This window comes from Salvelinus alpinus, chromosome 33 (assembly GCF_045679555.1).
Source record: "Salvelinus alpinus chromosome 33, SLU_Salpinus.1, whole genome shotgun sequence".
Lineage (NCBI taxonomy): Eukaryota > Metazoa > Chordata > Actinopteri > Salmoniformes > Salmonidae > Salvelinus > Salvelinus alpinus.
In genome coordinates, this window is record NC_092118.1 from 9,152,815 (window position 1) to 9,169,446 (window position 16,632).

Genomic DNA, 16,632 nt, shown 5'->3' on the forward strand with positions numbered 1-16,632 from the left:
GCAGTCAGAGAAAGTAAATCTGCCCACTCTGGGACATGAGCAGAGGGCAGACAGATGAGATGAAGAGAAAAAAGAAAGGAAGAAAAAGGGAGATACCGCAACACTTAGAGAAAAGAGAGAGATGAGAAAGTCAATTTTCCTCATATCTGTCAGTAAAGAAGAGTGATGACTAAAGCACACCTCCCTCTGATCATAAGCATATGTCAGAGAACCCTTGGAGGCTGCAGGACTAAAACATCATAAAATCACTGAGGTCCAACAAACCCCCCACCCCCCCCCCTCCCCATCGAAAAAGGATATCCTTCATCCTTAAATTGACTGCTTTCTCAGACCCACAACCATAGCTCCACTTTAAATCTCCTAACCACCCCATCACAGCCCCCGCCCTTTACCCACACACACACACACACACACACACACACACACACACACTCCTGATATAACTCACAGCCACACAGAAACAGTGTTAAAATAATAAAAATGTAAACAAAGTAACTAGATTAGATTTCTCCCTTGTGTAATCTTTGCCAAAAATATATTTGATTATATCTGCCTAAACCCTTTCCAGCAAGGCAGTTGGTTTTCATCCCAGGAATAACAGGAGACGTATTGCAGCAGGTATTGACTGCGGTGACCATCTAAAAAGAGCCGAGGTGCTTCATACATGCGATGATGACAAACAGAATGGTTGACATTGGCTAAGCAGGACTACAAACTAGAGGTCGACCGATTAATCGGAATGGCCGATTAATTAAGTCCGATTTCAAGTTTTCATAACAATTGGAAATCGGTATTTTACCTTGTCAGCTCAGGGATTCAATCTTGCAACCTTACGGTTAACTAGTCCAACGCTCTAACCGCCTGCCTCACGAGGAGCCTGCCTGTTACGCGAATGCAGTAAGAAGCCAAGGTAAGTTTCTAGCTAGCATTAAACTTATCTTATAAAAAACAATCAATCAATCATAATCACTAGTTATAACTACACATGGTTGATGATATTACTAGTTTATCTAGCGTGTTGTATATAATCGATGCAGTGCGCATACGCGAAAAAGGACTGTCGTTGCTCCAATGTGTACCTGACCATAAACATCAATGCCTTTCTTAAAATCAATAAACAGAAGTATATATTTTTAAACCTGCATATTTAGCTAAAAGAAATCCAGGTTAGCAGGCAATATTAATCAGGTGAAATTGTGTCACTTCTCTTGCGTTCATTGCACGCAGAGTCAGGGTATATGCAACAGTCTGGGCCGCCTGGCTCATTGCAAACTAATTTGCCAGAATTTTACGTAATTATGACATAACATTGAAGGTTGTGCAATGTAACAGGAATATTTAGACTTATGGATGCCACCCGTTAGATAAAATACGGAACGGTTCCGTATTTCACTGAAAGAATAAACGTTTTGTTTTCGAAATGATAGTGTAACGATAGTCTATGTCGTCCTCCTCATCGGACGAGGAGAGGCGAGAAGGATGGGACCAATATGCAGAGTTGTTCGTGCTCATGATGATTTATTAAAACCGAAACTGAACACTGAAATACAAAACAATAAACGAAGTGCAGAAAACCGAAACAGTACCGTGTGGTGAAAACACTAACACGGTAGACAAACACCCACAAAACACACGTGAAACACAGGCTGCCTAAGTATGATTCTCAATCAGGGACAACGATTGACAGCTGCCTCTGATTGAGAATCATACCAGGCCGAACACAAAATCCCAACATAGAAAATCACACATAGACAACCCACCCAACTCACGCCCTGACCATACTAAATAAATACAAAACAAGGGAAAACAGGTCAGGAACGTGACAGAACCCCCCCCCCTTAAGGTGCGAACTCCGGGCGCACCACCTAAAACTCTAGGGGAGGGTCTGGGTGGGCGTCTGTCGGCGGTGGCGGCTCTGGCGCAGGACGTGGACCCCACTTAAACAATGTTTTTGTCCGCCTCCTTAATCGCCCCCGTGTCCTTTTATGAGCGGCGATCCTCGCCGCCGACCTTGGCCTGGGGACCCTAGCCATGGGTCCCAAATGCACTGGGAATTCCGGCAGCGCCGGACAGGCGGGAGACTCCGGCTGCGCTGGAGTGAAGGACGCCTCCGGCAGCTCCAGAGTGAAGAGCGATTTTGGCTCTGGCGGATCCTGGCTGACTGCAGGCTCTGGCGGAAACTGGCTGGCTGGCTCTGGCAGCTCCTGGCTGGCTGGCTCTGGCAGCTCCTGGCTGGCTGACGGCTCTGGCTGGTCATGGCTGGCTGACGGCTCTGGCTGGTCATGGCTGGCTGACGGCTCTGGCTGCTCCTGTCTGGCGGACGGCTCTGGCTGCTCCTGTCTGGCGGACGGCTCTGGCTGCTCCTGTCTGGCGGACGGCTCTGGCTGCTCCTGTCTGGCGGACGGCTCTGGCTGCTCCTGTCTGGCCGACGGCTCTTGCTGCTCCTGTCTGGCCGACGGCTCTGGCTGCTCCTGTCTGGCGGACGGCTCTAGCGGCTCGGGACAGACGGGCAGCTCTGACGGCTCGGGACAGACGGGCAACTCTGACGGCTCGGGACAGACGGGCGGCTCTAGCGGCTCCTGACTGACGGACGGCTCTACTGGCTCGGGACAGACGGACGGCTCTACTGGCTCTGGGCAGGCAGGCAGCTCAGACAGCGCTGGGAAGGCAGGCAGCTCAGGCAGCGCTGTGCAGGCAGGCAGCTCAGACAGCGCTGGGCAGGCAGGCACAACTGTAGGGAGGAGACGGAGAGACAGCCTGGTGCGGGGGGCTGCCACCGGAGGACTGGTACGTGGAGGTGGCACCGGATATACCGGACCGTGAAGGAGTACACAAGCTCTTGAGCACCGAGCCTGCCCAACCTTACCTGGTTGAATGGTCCCCGTAGCCCTGCCAGTGCGGCGAGGTGGAATAGCCCGCACTGGGCTATGCTGGCGAACCGGGGACACCATTTGTAAGGCTGGTGCCATGTACGCCGGCCCGAGGAGACGCACTGGAGACCAGATGCGTTGGGCCGGCTTCATGACACCCGGCTCGATGCCCAACCTAGCCCTACCAGTGCGGCGAGGTGGAATAGCCCGCACTGGGCTAAGCACGCGTACTGGGGACACCGTGCGCTCCACCGCATAACACGGTGTCTGACCAGTACGACACCCTCTCACTCCACGGTAAGCACGGGGAGTTGGCTCAGGTCTCCTACCCGGCTTTGCCACACTCCGCGTGTGCCCCCCCCAAGAAATGTTTGGGTCTGACTCTCGGGCTCCCAACCGCGTCGCCGCGCTGCCTCCTCATACCAGCGCCTCTCTGCTTTCGCTGCCTCCAACTCGGCTTTAGGACGGCGATATTCCCCTGGCTGAGCCCAGGGTCCCTTGCCGTCCAGAATCTCCTCCCACGTCCATGAGTCCTGGATTTTTCTCCGCTGCTGCTGCTGCTGTCGCTGCCCTTTTCCACTCTGCTTGGTCCTTTGTTGGTGGGTGTTTCTGTAACGATAGTCTATGTCGTCCTCCTCATCGGACGAGGAGAGGCGAGAAGGATCGGACCAATATGCAGAGTGGTTCGTGCTCATGATGATTTATTAAAATCGAAACTGAACACTGAAATACAAAACAATAAACGAAGTGCAGAAAACCGAAACAGTACCGTGTGGTGAAAACACTAACACGGTAGACAAACACCCACAAAACACACGTGAAACCCAGGCTGCCTAAGTATGATTCTCAATCAGGGACAACGATTGACAGCTGCCTCTGATTGAGAATCATACCAGGCCGAACACAAAATCCCAACATAGAAAATCACACATAGACAACCCACCCAACTCACGCCCTGACCATACTAAATAAATACAAAACAAGGGAAAACAGGTCAGGAACGTGACAGATAGTTTCCGGATTTGACCATATAAATGACCTAAGGCTCGTATTTCTGTGTGTTATTATGTTATAATTAAGTCTATGATTTGATAGAGCAGTCTGACTGAGCGATGGTAGGCACCAGCAGGCTCGTAAGCATTCATTCAAACAGCACTTTAGTGCGTTTTGCCAGCAGCTCTTCGCAATGCTTCAAGCATTGCGCAGTTTATGACTTCAAGCTTATCAACTCCCGAGATTAGGCTGGTGTAACCGATGTGAAATGGCTAGCTAGTTAGCGGGGTGTGCGCTAATAGCGTTTCAAACGTCACTCGCTCTGAGACTTGGAGTAGTTGTTCCCCTTGCTCTGAATGGGTAACGATGCTTCTGTCACGTTCCTGACCTTGTTTTCCTTTTGTATTGTTGTGTTTAGTGGGTCAGGACGTGAGATGGGTGGGCAGTCTGTGTTTGTTCTATGTTAAGTGTCAGGTTTAATTGACCTTGTATGGCTCTCAATCAGAGGCAGGTGTTTTCGTTTTCCTCTGATTGAGAGACATACATAGGGAGGTTGTTTCACATTGTTTGTCGTGGGTGGTTGTCGCTGTGTCTGTGTTTATTGCACCACACGGTACTGTCTCGTCTCTCGTTCGTTCTTTCCTGTTCATGAGTGCATTGTTTTTTATGTTCACCAGTTCAGGTCTGTTTAACGTCGTTTGTTGTTTTGTAGTTTATGCAAGTATAAGTTTTTGTGTTCGTCTTCATCAGCAAATAAATCTATATGTATTCACAACCCGCTGCACCTTGGTTTAATCCCTGCTCCTCCTCTTCGGATGAAGAGGAGGAGGAGAGTCGTTACAGAACCACCCACCAAATTACCAGAACCAAGCAGCGGGGAAAAGGACAGCAACCGCAGAAATCCCAGGACTTGTGGACTTGGGAGGACGAGTTGAACGGAGAAGGACCCTGGGCACAGGCTGGGGAGTATCGCCGCCCCAAAGCTGAGCTGGAGGAAGCGAAAGCTGAGCGGCGGCGATATGAGGAGGCAGCACGGCAGCTGGACAGGTACGAGAGGCAACCCCAGAAATTGTTTTGGGGGGGGCTAGAGAGGAGTGTGGCTAAGCCAGGTAGCAGACCTGAGCGCACTCCTCGTGCTTATTATAAGCATCGCGTCACTGGTCAGGCACCGTGTTATGCGGTTAAGCGCACGGTGTCGCCAGTGCGTGCCCATAGCCCGGTGCGCTATAGAGCAGCCGCCCGAAAGTGTCATGTGAGTGTGGGCATCCAGCCGGGGCGTATTGTGCCTGCTCAGCGCGTCTGGTCTCCGGTACGCAGTTTCGGTCCAGGGTATCCTGCGCCGGCTCTGCGTGCTGTGTCTCCAGAGCGCTGGGAGGGTGCAGTGCGTCCTATGCCTACGCTCCGCTCGTACCGGGCAAATGTGGTAGTGGAGCCTAAGAGAGAAGTGCGCGTAGTAGGCACTAGATCTCCAGTGCTCATCCACAGCCCGGTTCAACCTGTGCCTGCACTCTGGAGGGTACGGGCTGGTGTAGTATTCCAGCCTGGGGGAGTGGTGCCAAGGCTGCGCACCAGAGCTCCAGTACTCCCCCACAGCCCGGTCCTTCAGGTGCCTCGTAACATCAAGCCTCCTGTAGGTCTCTCCAGCCTGGTGGGTCCTGTGGCAGCCCCACGCACCAGGCTGTCTCTCCGTCTCCTCCCTACAGGTGTGCCCGTCTGCCCAGCGGCGCCTGAACTGCCCGTCTGCCCAGCGGCGCCTGAACTGCCCGTCTGCCCAGCGGCGCCTGAACTGCCAGTCTGTCCAGCGGCGCCTGAACTGTCCGTCTGCCCAATGGCGCTTGAACTGTCCGTCTGCCCAACGGCGCCTGAACTGCCCGTCTGTCATGAGCCTGCAAAGCTGCCCGTCTGTCATGAGCCTGCAAAGCTGCCCGTCTGCCATGAGCCTGCAAAGCCGCCCGTCTGCCAAGAGCCTACAGAGCCGTCCGCCAGACAGGAGCCGCTAGAGCCTTCCGCCAGACCGGATCAGCCAGAGCCTTCCGCCAGACCGGATCAGCCAGAGCCTTCCGCCAGACCGGATCAGCCAGAGCCTTCCGCCAGACCGGATCAGCCAGAGCCTTCCGCCAGACCGGATCAGCCAGAGCCTTCCGCCAGACTGGATCAGCCAGAGCCTTCCGCCAGACCGGATCAGCCAGAGCCTTCCGCCAGACCGGATCAGCCAGAGCCTTCCGCCAGACCGGATCAGCCAGAGCCTTCCGCCAGACCGGATCAGCCAGAGCCTTCCGCCAGACCGGATCAGCCAGAGCCTTCCGCCAGACCGGATCAGCCAGAGCCTTCCACCAGACCGGATCAGCCAGAGCCTTCCGCCAGACCGGATCAGCCAGAGCCTTCCCCCAGCCAGGACCAGCCAGAGCCTTCCGCCAGCCAGGACCAGCCAGAGCCTTCCGCCAGCCAGGACCAGCCAGAGCCGTCCAGCCAGGACCAGCCAGAGCCGTCCAGCCAGGACCAGCCAGAGCCAGCTAGCCAGGATCCGCCAGAGCCAGCCAGCCAGGATCCGCCAGCCAGTCCGGTGTTGTCCCTCAGTCCGGAGCTGCCGTCCCTCAGTCCGGGGCTGTCCCTAAATCCAGCGGGACCCATGTCTAGGGTTCCCAGTCCAAGGTCGGTGGCGAGGGTCGCCACCTTGAGGAGGCCACAGAAGCGGGGATTTATTATGGTGGGATGGGATCCACGTCCTGCGCCAGAGCCGCCGCCGCGGACAGATGCCCACCCAGACCCTCCCCTAGACTTTTTTTTATGGTGCGTCCGGAGTTCGCACCTTAAGGGGGGGGTTCTGTCACGTTCCTGACCTTGTTTTCCTTTTGTATTGTTGTGTTTAGTGGGTCAGGACGTGAGATGGGTGGGCAGTCTGTGTTTGTTCTATGTTAAGTGTCAGGTTTAATTGACCTTGTATGGCTCTCAATCAGAGGCAGGTGTTTTCGTTTTCCTCTGATTGAGAGACATACATAGGGAGGTTGTTTCACATTGTTTGTCGTGGGTGGTTGTCGCTGTGTCTGTGTTTATTGCACCACACGGTACTGTCTCGTCTCTCGTTCGTTCTTTCCTGTTCATGAGTGCATTGTTTTTTATGTTCACCAGTTCAGGTCTGTTTAACGTCGTTTGTTGTTTTGTAGTTTATGCAAGTATAAGTTTTTGTGTTCGTCTTCATCAGCAAATACATCTATATGTATTCACAACCCGCTGCACCTTGGTTTAATCCCTGCTCCTCCTCTTCGGATGAAGAGGAGGAGGAGAGTCGTTACAGCTTCGAGGGTGGCTGTTGTCGATGTGTTCCTGGTTCGAGCCCAGGTAGCGGCGAGGAGACGGATGGAAGCTGTACTGTTATACTGGCAATACTAAAGTGCCTATAAGAACATCCAATAGTCAAAGGTATATGAAATACAAATCGTATAGAGAAAAATAGTCCTATAATTCCTATAATAACTACAACCTAAAACTTCTTACCTGGGAATATTGAAGACTCATGTTAAAAGGAACCACCAGCTTTCATATGTTCTCATGTTCTGAGCAAGGAACTTAAACGTTATCTTTTTTACATGGCACATATTGCACTTTTACTTTCTTCTCCAACACTTTGTTTTTGCATTATTTAAACCAAATTGAACATGTTTCATTATTTATTTGAGGCTAAATTGATTTTATTGATGTATTATATTAAGTTAAAATAAGTGTTAATTCAGTATTGTTGTAATTGTCATTATTACAAATACATTTTAAAAATCGGCAGATTAATCGGTAGTGACTTTTTGGTCCTCCAATAATCGGTATCGGTATCGGCGTTGAAAAATCATAATCGGTTGACCTCTACTACAAACTAATATCTACACCGGCTTATGTCCAATACACACACACACATACATCTGCAGACAAATAAAACACACACACAGGCGAACAAACAAGAAAACAAACACACATACTTCAACACAACAAATAATGACATTTCTGAACCCAGCTCACCTCTCTCTATCTCTCCTTGTTCACCAGTGTTGAAACGGGTAAAGTATTGGATTTACCCACAAAAGACTCAAAAATTGCCAATTCCAACTCTCTGAAGGGCACAATAATAAGCCTACAACTGTTCCTTCTTAAGTATGTATATATATATATTTGATCACATTCCCCAGCTCTTCTATATCTACTACATAAAACATTACTATTCTGGTCGATCTCTGACTCTGCAATCCAATTAAATGCAAATACTGAACAGCACCAATAACATGACCAGCTTCTATACCTACAATTATTTGCACAGTATAAAATAAGCCAAAATGTCTCTTTTCAATTCCCATGTGCTCCAGCTCCGTGTATGGCTCTGGATTAGGCTAGTGTGGTTGATTCTATAGTTGTTGATTCTACCTAAAGTATGAGGTTCATTTTGGGTAATGTACGCATCATTTAGTTGTTCATACAAACATCGTCTCTCAAAGTTTTCTATGCATGAGTGCAACCATCCGAACATTCTCGTCAATAACACTGCGCTTCGTCATTTGCTCGCGAATAGCATACATCAAAATCATATCACTTACCTGCATACCTCTTGCTCTATCCTCAGATGACAGAACTGTTGCAATGGATATCCGTTGATAGACAGTATTTTCCAAAATCCGGAGTACGATTATCCCCTTGACATGACTTGATCGATCGCTGTGATCAAGGATTGGGTTTATCGAATCGATGCACACTGGGCACGGGAAGACAGCTGTTCGCTTTCAACCAGTGACTATCATCGCACCTCGAGCCTTTCACTCACTTGCGCCCTGAGAGAGAGAAGGGTATTTGCGAGTACACTACAAGCCCTAATGTTCGCTAATTCAACAGACATTATGTCCCAATCTCAAATCGACCCCTAGACCCAGTGGCGGTTCTAGCTTGTATGGCTCCTTGGGCGAACCCCCATTCAGCCCCCCCCATTCAGCGGCCTCCCCAACAACCAAAAAACACCATTCTGCACTAACTGTAATTTTTATTCAGACATTTGGAACAACACAAATACATAATCATAACATTTAAAACTACATAAATATAAAAACATATGCAAAAATAAGACTCATAAATATCAAAAAGAAGTAAAGAAGACAAATAGAAACAAATTTCAATACATAACCCATCCCCCAACACTGTCAACCAAGAGTCAAGACTAAACCAATTCACCTTGGTTTTGTGCAAACTGGTTTTCTATTATTATTAACGATTTCACACAAACCAGATTTTTTTTAAACAATATATGAAACTATATATTCACAGTATTATGAATGAATTGTGGTTTATTTGGTAGCATTTTGTAGTGTGACTGATTTTACTAATCATTAGTACTGTACAAAGTTAGAGGTGCACTATTTGATAGATTCCCCCGCTCCCCCTTCCTCTGGCTTCCAGTGAGGAGACCTGATGTCAACCTACCCTCTCTCCATCTCGTAATTCTGAGTGGGAGACCTTCCCAGGGAGTAGCCTGCCTAGCTCACAAACTAAAATCAGGAAGCCCACAGTCCCACACGGTGACATGATATCATTGACGTGACGTGCAAATGAGCGATAGAAAACTGATCGCTCAAATGTCACCATTTAACATTTTTGGGGTAAGATGCCACCCTGGGTGGCTGCCCATGTCGCCTAATGCAACCACTGCCTAAACCACAGGTGTCAAACTCACTCCACTGAGGGCCGAGTGTGTAACGGCTGTCGCTCTCCTCATCCTCGGATGAGGTGAGGAGAGAAGGATCCTCAGACCAAAACGCAGGCTTTGGGAAATAAGCCATCTTTATTTAACAACGATGATGGCAACACGAAACGAAACAAAACACTTTCAAACTACAAAACAAGAAAACGACGTTGAACGAAACCTGAACATAAACTTACATAACTAAACATAAACTTACGTACAGGAAACGGACGACATCGAAACGAAACGAAACAAACAAACGCTACAGTCCCATGTGGTACGAACATACATACAGACATAGGAGACAATCACCCACAACGAACACTGTGACAACGCCTACCTAAATATGACTCTTAATTAGAGGAACGCCAAACACCTGCCTCTAATTAAGAGCCATACCAGGCAACCCAAAACCAACACAGAAACAGAAAACATAGAATGCCCACCCAACCTCACGTCCTGACCAACTAACACACAAAAACTAACAGAAATAGGTCAGGAACGTGACAGTACCCCCCCCACAAGGTGCGAACTCCGGACGCACCAGCACAAAATCTAGGGGAGGGTCTGGGTGGGCATCTAACCACGGTGGTGGTTCAGGCTCGGGGCGCGGTTCCCACCCCACCATAATCCATCCTAACTTCCTCCCTCCAAGAATGTCCACCCTCTTTTGACCCCCACAAAATTCCCTTAACAACATATCTAATAGGGACAACCCCGGGACAGAGAGATAAATCAAGAAAGAGGGATAGATAAGAATATAGAGATAGATGAAGATAGAGAGGGAGATTAGGATAGAGGGGCAACTCCGGACTGAAAGGCAGCTCCGGACAGAGAGACAGCTCTGGACTGATGGGCAGTTCTGGGTATCCAGCCTTTTCAGGCTGAAGGGCAGCTCATGGCTGACTGACGAATCTCGATGCTCATGGCTGGCTGACGGCTCTCGACGCTCATGGCAGGCTGACGGCTCTCGACGCTCATGGCAGGCTGACGGCTCTCGACGCTCATGGCAGGCTGACGGCTCTCGACGCTCATGGCAGGCTGACGGCTCTCGACGCTCATGGCAGGCTGACGGCTCTCGACGCTCATGGCAGGCTGACGGCTCTCGACGCTCATGGCTCTCTGACGGCTCTGGCTGCTCATGGCTCTCTGACGGCTCTGGCTGCTCATGGCTCTCTGACGGCTCTGGCTGCTCATGGCTCTCTGACGGCTCTGGCTGCTCATGGCTCTCTGACGGCTCTGGCTGCTCATGGCTCGCTGGCGGCTCTGGCAGATCCTGTCTGGCTGGCGGCTCTGGCAGATCCTGTCTGGCTGGCGGCTCTGGCAGATCCTGTCTGGCTGGCGGCTCTGGCAGATCCTGTCTGATTGGCGGCTCTGGCAGATCCTGTCTGGTTGGCGGCTCTGGCAGATCCTGTCTGACGGGCGGCTCTAGCGGCTCCTGTCTGGCGGACGGCTCTAGCGGCTCCTGTCTGGCGGACGGCTCTGTAGGCTCATGGCAGACGGGCGGCTTTGCAGGCTCATGGCAGACGGGCGGCTTTGCAGGCTCATTGCAGACGGATGGCTCAGACGGCGCTGGGGAGACGGATGGCTCAGATGGCGCTGGGGAGACGGATGGCTCAGATGGCGCTGGGTAGACGGATGGCTCAGATGGCGCTGGTGAGACGGATGGCTCAGATGGCGCTGGGGAGACGGATGGCTCTGGCCGGATAATGCGCACTGTAGACCTGGTGCGTGGTGCCGGAACTGGAGGCACCGGGCTAAGGACACGCACCTTCATACTAGTGCGGGGAGCAGGGACAGGGCACACTGGACTCTCAAAGCCCACTCTATACCTGGTGCGAGGTACCGGCACTGGTGACACCGGGCTGAGGGCAAGCACATCAGGATTAGTAGGGGGAGAAGAAACAGTGTGTACAGGGCTCTGGAGACGCACTGGTAGCTTAGTGCGTGGGGCCGGAACTGGAGGCACCGGGCTAGATACACGCACTACAGGGAGAGTGCGTGGAGGAGGAACAGGGCTCAGGATACGCACTGGTAGCCTAGTGCGTAGTGTAGACACTGTAGGTACTAGGCTGGGGCGGGGAGGTGGTGCCGGAAATACCGGACCGTGGAGGCGTACTGGCACTCTTGAGCATTGAGCTTGCCCAACCTTACCTGGTTGAATACTCCCGGTTGCCCGACCAGTGCGGGGAGGTGGAATAACCCGCACCGGGCTATGTAGGCGAACCGGGGAAACCATGCGTAAGGCAGGTGCCATGTATGCCGGCCCGAGGAGACGCACTGGAGACCAGACGCGTTGAGCCGGCCTCATGACACCTGGCTCAATACTCAATCTAGCCCTACCAGTGCGGGGAGGTGGAATAACCCGCACTGGGCTATGCACTCGTACAGGAGACACCGTGCGCTCTACTGCGTAACACGGCGCCTGCCCGTACTCCCGCTCTCCACGGTAAGCCTGGGAAGTGGGCGCAGGTCTCCTACCTGCCCTTGGCCCACTATCTCCTAGCCCCCCCCCCAAGAAATTTTTGGGAATTACTCACGGGCTTTTTTGGCTTCCGTGCCAGACGCGTTCCCTCATAGCTCCGGTTCCTCTCCCCGGTAGCCTCTGCTCTCCTCCGTGCCTCCAGCTCAGCTTTGGGACGGCGATTTTCTCCTGCCTTAGCCCAGGGACCTTCTCCATTCATTATTTGCTCCCATGTCCAGAAATCCTTTCTATCCTGTCCCTTACTCTGTTTAGTTTCCCTTTGCCGCTTGGTCTTAGCTTGGTGGGTGATTCTGTAACGGCTGTCGCTCTCCTCATCCTCGGATGAGGTGAGGAGAGAAGGATCCTCAGACCAAAACGCAGGCTTTGGGAAATAAGCCATCTTTATTTAACAACGATGATGGCAACACGAAACGAAACAAAACACTTTCAAACTACAAAACAAGAAAACGACGTTGAACGAAACCTGAACATAAACTTACATAACTAAACATAAACTTACGTACAGGAAACGGACGACATCGAAACGAAACGAAACAAACAAACGCTACAGTCCCATGTGGTACGAACATACATACAGACATAGGAGACAATCACCCACAACGAACACTGTGACAACGCCTACCTAAATATGACTCTTAATTAGAGGAACGCCAAACACCTGCCTCTAATTAAGAGCCATACCAGGCAACCCAAAACCAACACAGAAACAGAAAACATAGAATGCCCACCCAACCTCACGTCCTGACCAACTAACACACAAAAACTAACATAAATAGGTCAGGAACGTGACAGAGTGTCTGCAGGTTTTTCGCTCCTCCCTTGTCCTTGATTGACAAACTACCCAAACCTGGTTGTCTCTGGCTTTGAACTGAAAAAACTTGAACCTGCAGACATTTGACCCTCCATGGAATGGGTTTGACATCCCTGCCCTACAACTTACACCCTATGCACTTGTGGAGATAAGAAAGGGTTTGAAAGGTGTAAGCAATATGGTAGTTAGCGCCACTCGCTAACTGATGCATCACCATGGGCTATCCCCATGTGTCTTATTCAGTACATGTAATTATTCCTTGCTTTTCTTAAATTGGCAATATGTAACTTTTTGGGCGACCTGACCAAATTCACACAGAAATCTGAGTTATAGATCTATCATTCTCCTTGAAAGCAAGTCCATGTGTACTATTTCTATGCTTCCCATTCTTAAGTTTAGTTTAGTTTTTTTCTTCTACTTTTGGTTTCGTACACCAGCTTCAAACAGCTGAAACAACAATATTTTTGTTTATGAAAAATATATTTCACATCAGTTTAGATAGAACAACGATTCTCTACATTATACTAGCTTATTTTGTCACATAAACTGAAATTGCTCAAACTATTAGAGTTTTAGCAACCAGGAAATGGCGAAGCAATTTCTGCGTAGTGCAACTTTAAGTCCACCAACCTTGACAGCAGGCATGAAAGCTAAGATAGCTGGACAAGCTAGCTACTCGTAACTTGATTGATAGCTAGTTATGAGGTTGGGAGATTGGAAACCTATCTGGGCTAGCTTAAGCCAACTTCATAAAATTGCTAGGTGGCTAGTAGTATTACAGAGAAACAATAACAGGACAAATCTGACGGGGCACGTGCCCCTGTGTCCCCTATGGGCATGATTCCTCTGATCACATATATCACTGTATTATGCATGGGAATACTTTGGAACAGATTTCCAGAATTAAAATCACACAGAGCTGATTTGCTGGTGTTTTCAAAGTATTTTATGTCCCCCAAACTTTAAAAAAAGAACATAACAGTTCATATAAAATATAAATACAAATCACCCGTGGGGCCTGCAGTTGGGGAATGCTGACGTAGGATCTAAGGTTCAATTTGGGATTGGGTTTATAAAGCAATTATAGTATGAGGGTATTAGAACAATGCGGTTTGCAAGGCTACTAGGCTATAGCCTATGTGGGTGAACTGTGATTGTTGACTGCAGGCTATATTTCCAATTTGTCTCATTTGAAATAGGCTATAGGTCTATTTGTTATGCACAGATATGATTGCAAATTAATATAGTGTAATGATCCTTGCTATATGAGCCATGTTGCAATTCCTTCTAAGTGAGTTAACCCTCATGCATAGGGTGATGAGTAAGGTGTTTGCCTTTCATGTCAGTGACCCGGTTTCACTTCCCTGCAGTGCTGTTTGCTAGTGGGATGGTGCTCGTGAGGCCATCAGAGAGATGTGTATATGTGAGGGACTTTGTGTAGAGGAAAGGGAGTAATGTAGTAACCTTAACCCAACACCTAACGACCTCATCAAGAGGTTAAGTTGTTGGCTTGAAAGTCGCTGGACCAGGGTTCGAGTCCCGGTCAGGGCTACCCCTGAATTTGCTACAAGTGGAATGTTGGTTGTGGGGCTATCGGAATAACCGGATGTGTGAGGGAGCTGAGTAGCATGGGGACTTGTCCTCCCGTTCCTTTCAATTTGAGGCTTGTTACAATTTTCAACAAGTAAGTTAACCCTATTGGTGAGATGCGTGGGGTGTTTGCATTTCACAGCAGATAGTTAGGCCCAGGTTCGCTTCCCTGCCCTGTGTTCGCTACAATATTGTTAGCATCTTCTATTTTTGTCATTTGTAACAAAGTAACGTGTCTTACGGTCACGACAAGTATCTCCTATAGCATTGAAAATGGTGGACGGACCGACAGGTAGCTAACTATCAGCCGTCTACCCCTTCCTCTAGCCCTGAAGATCTGCAACAAACGAGCAATGTGCGAGGTTGGTACAAAGCCTCATCGTCACACATTCATAGAAATCCTACAGTGAATGAAAAACAAAATGTACTTCACAAAAATAGTACATTTTGGACTCTATATTTATCTAGTGAAACCTACTGCAGAATTCACTGGTATCTCACAAAACCAGAGGGATAGACAGACCATAGTCTCGAGGTAGATAGGCTATCTCTAATCCCAGCAACCTATGTGTAATTTGGTCTGGATGAAGGTAGATTTGAAGAGATTAAGGGTGAAATTGTTAATATAAATGACATCTCAGCTGTGCTGTCTTCCTATCAAATCCTCTTATGGAAGAACAGTGAGGTAAAGAGGCTTGCTCTACAACCCTGAACTAAGTCCTGCTGTATAGGAGAGAATAGGTCATATCACAGCAGAGGGCATGGAATGTCAGTTTAGAGGCACCCTCGGAGGGGGTTGACAACAACCGGGTGAATCCGGTTTTCAGGGGAAATGGAAAGGGACCCTGTGACGCGACTTCCACTTTTGGATGATAACAAAGGTGACACTCACTCTTAACTCTTCCACTCTTACTGGATTGGTTGAACAGTGTAGAAGAGAACCTCCCCAACAGTTTTTTTCTTCTCCTTGACAGGATCAGAAAGAAATGCTGCTCAGGCATTCTGGGATGTGTCTGTGAGTTGTAAACATGCTCGCTCTCTCTCTCTCTCTCGCACACACACACACACACACACACACACACACACACACACACACACACACACACACACACACACACACACACACACACACACACACACACACACACACACACACACACACACACACACACACACACACACACACACACACACACACACACACACACAAGAGAGTGGATGATTTGTGATTGTGAGACAGGGATTCTTGTCTCTCCTCACATCCCACCCCCTTCATCCTGTTTTAGACAGCCCACAAATCCACGCGTGTGTGTGTGTGTGTGTGCGTGCGTGCTTGCATAAATGCATTTGTGAGCACACATGCTTGCATGCCTGTGTGTAGGTGTGTACCGCTACCGCCCCCCCACAATAACTTCCCAAATCTGCCAGGCCTTTTCCACTGGTGGTGAGAGATAACCTTTTACTGTTTTATTTTTGGGGAGATAAATCTCTTTTAATCTTTTTCCGATTCACTGTCACCTAGCAGTCCCAGAGCTGCAGACAGAGCCGGGCTCTAACATGTTTAGACCACTGTCTGTCTGCCTCTTTACTGCAGCAATAAAGTCAGATTGACAGGCTTCGGGGAACAGGAAGACTGAGCTAGCCACAGTTAACCAACATTAGCCCCAATAGAGAGGCCTCTGGTTTCCGTGGAGAGGCTTTAAGAGAATAAACTGAAAGTTCTCTGAATTATTCTGAAGTTGATTTGATTCCATAGGCCACACCTGCTTTCTACTGATCTCACTCTATTGACACACACATAGCCCGGCCTAGGCCTACCTCAAAGCAAAGCATGGGACTTTCCTGATTTTGCTTCCATAACTATGGCAAAATGTGTAGAATTTCAAGAAATTTGCTGTAAAACTGCACATTTTTTCTCTCCACCCCATAGAAAAATGAATAGAATTGCATGAAATTAGCTATAAAATTGCTAAATCTTCTCTCCGCCCCATGGCAAAATGTGTAGAATTGCAGCAAACTTGCTTCAAAGAGGCAACATTTTCTCTACGCCCCATGGCAAACTGTGGGGTGTGATGAGATCAGATTTTTTGTTGCCCCACCCCCATCAAAGTTGGCCACCCCTGCATTAGAATAATTCATACAGGTCAATACCTATAGGGCAGTAATTGATTGA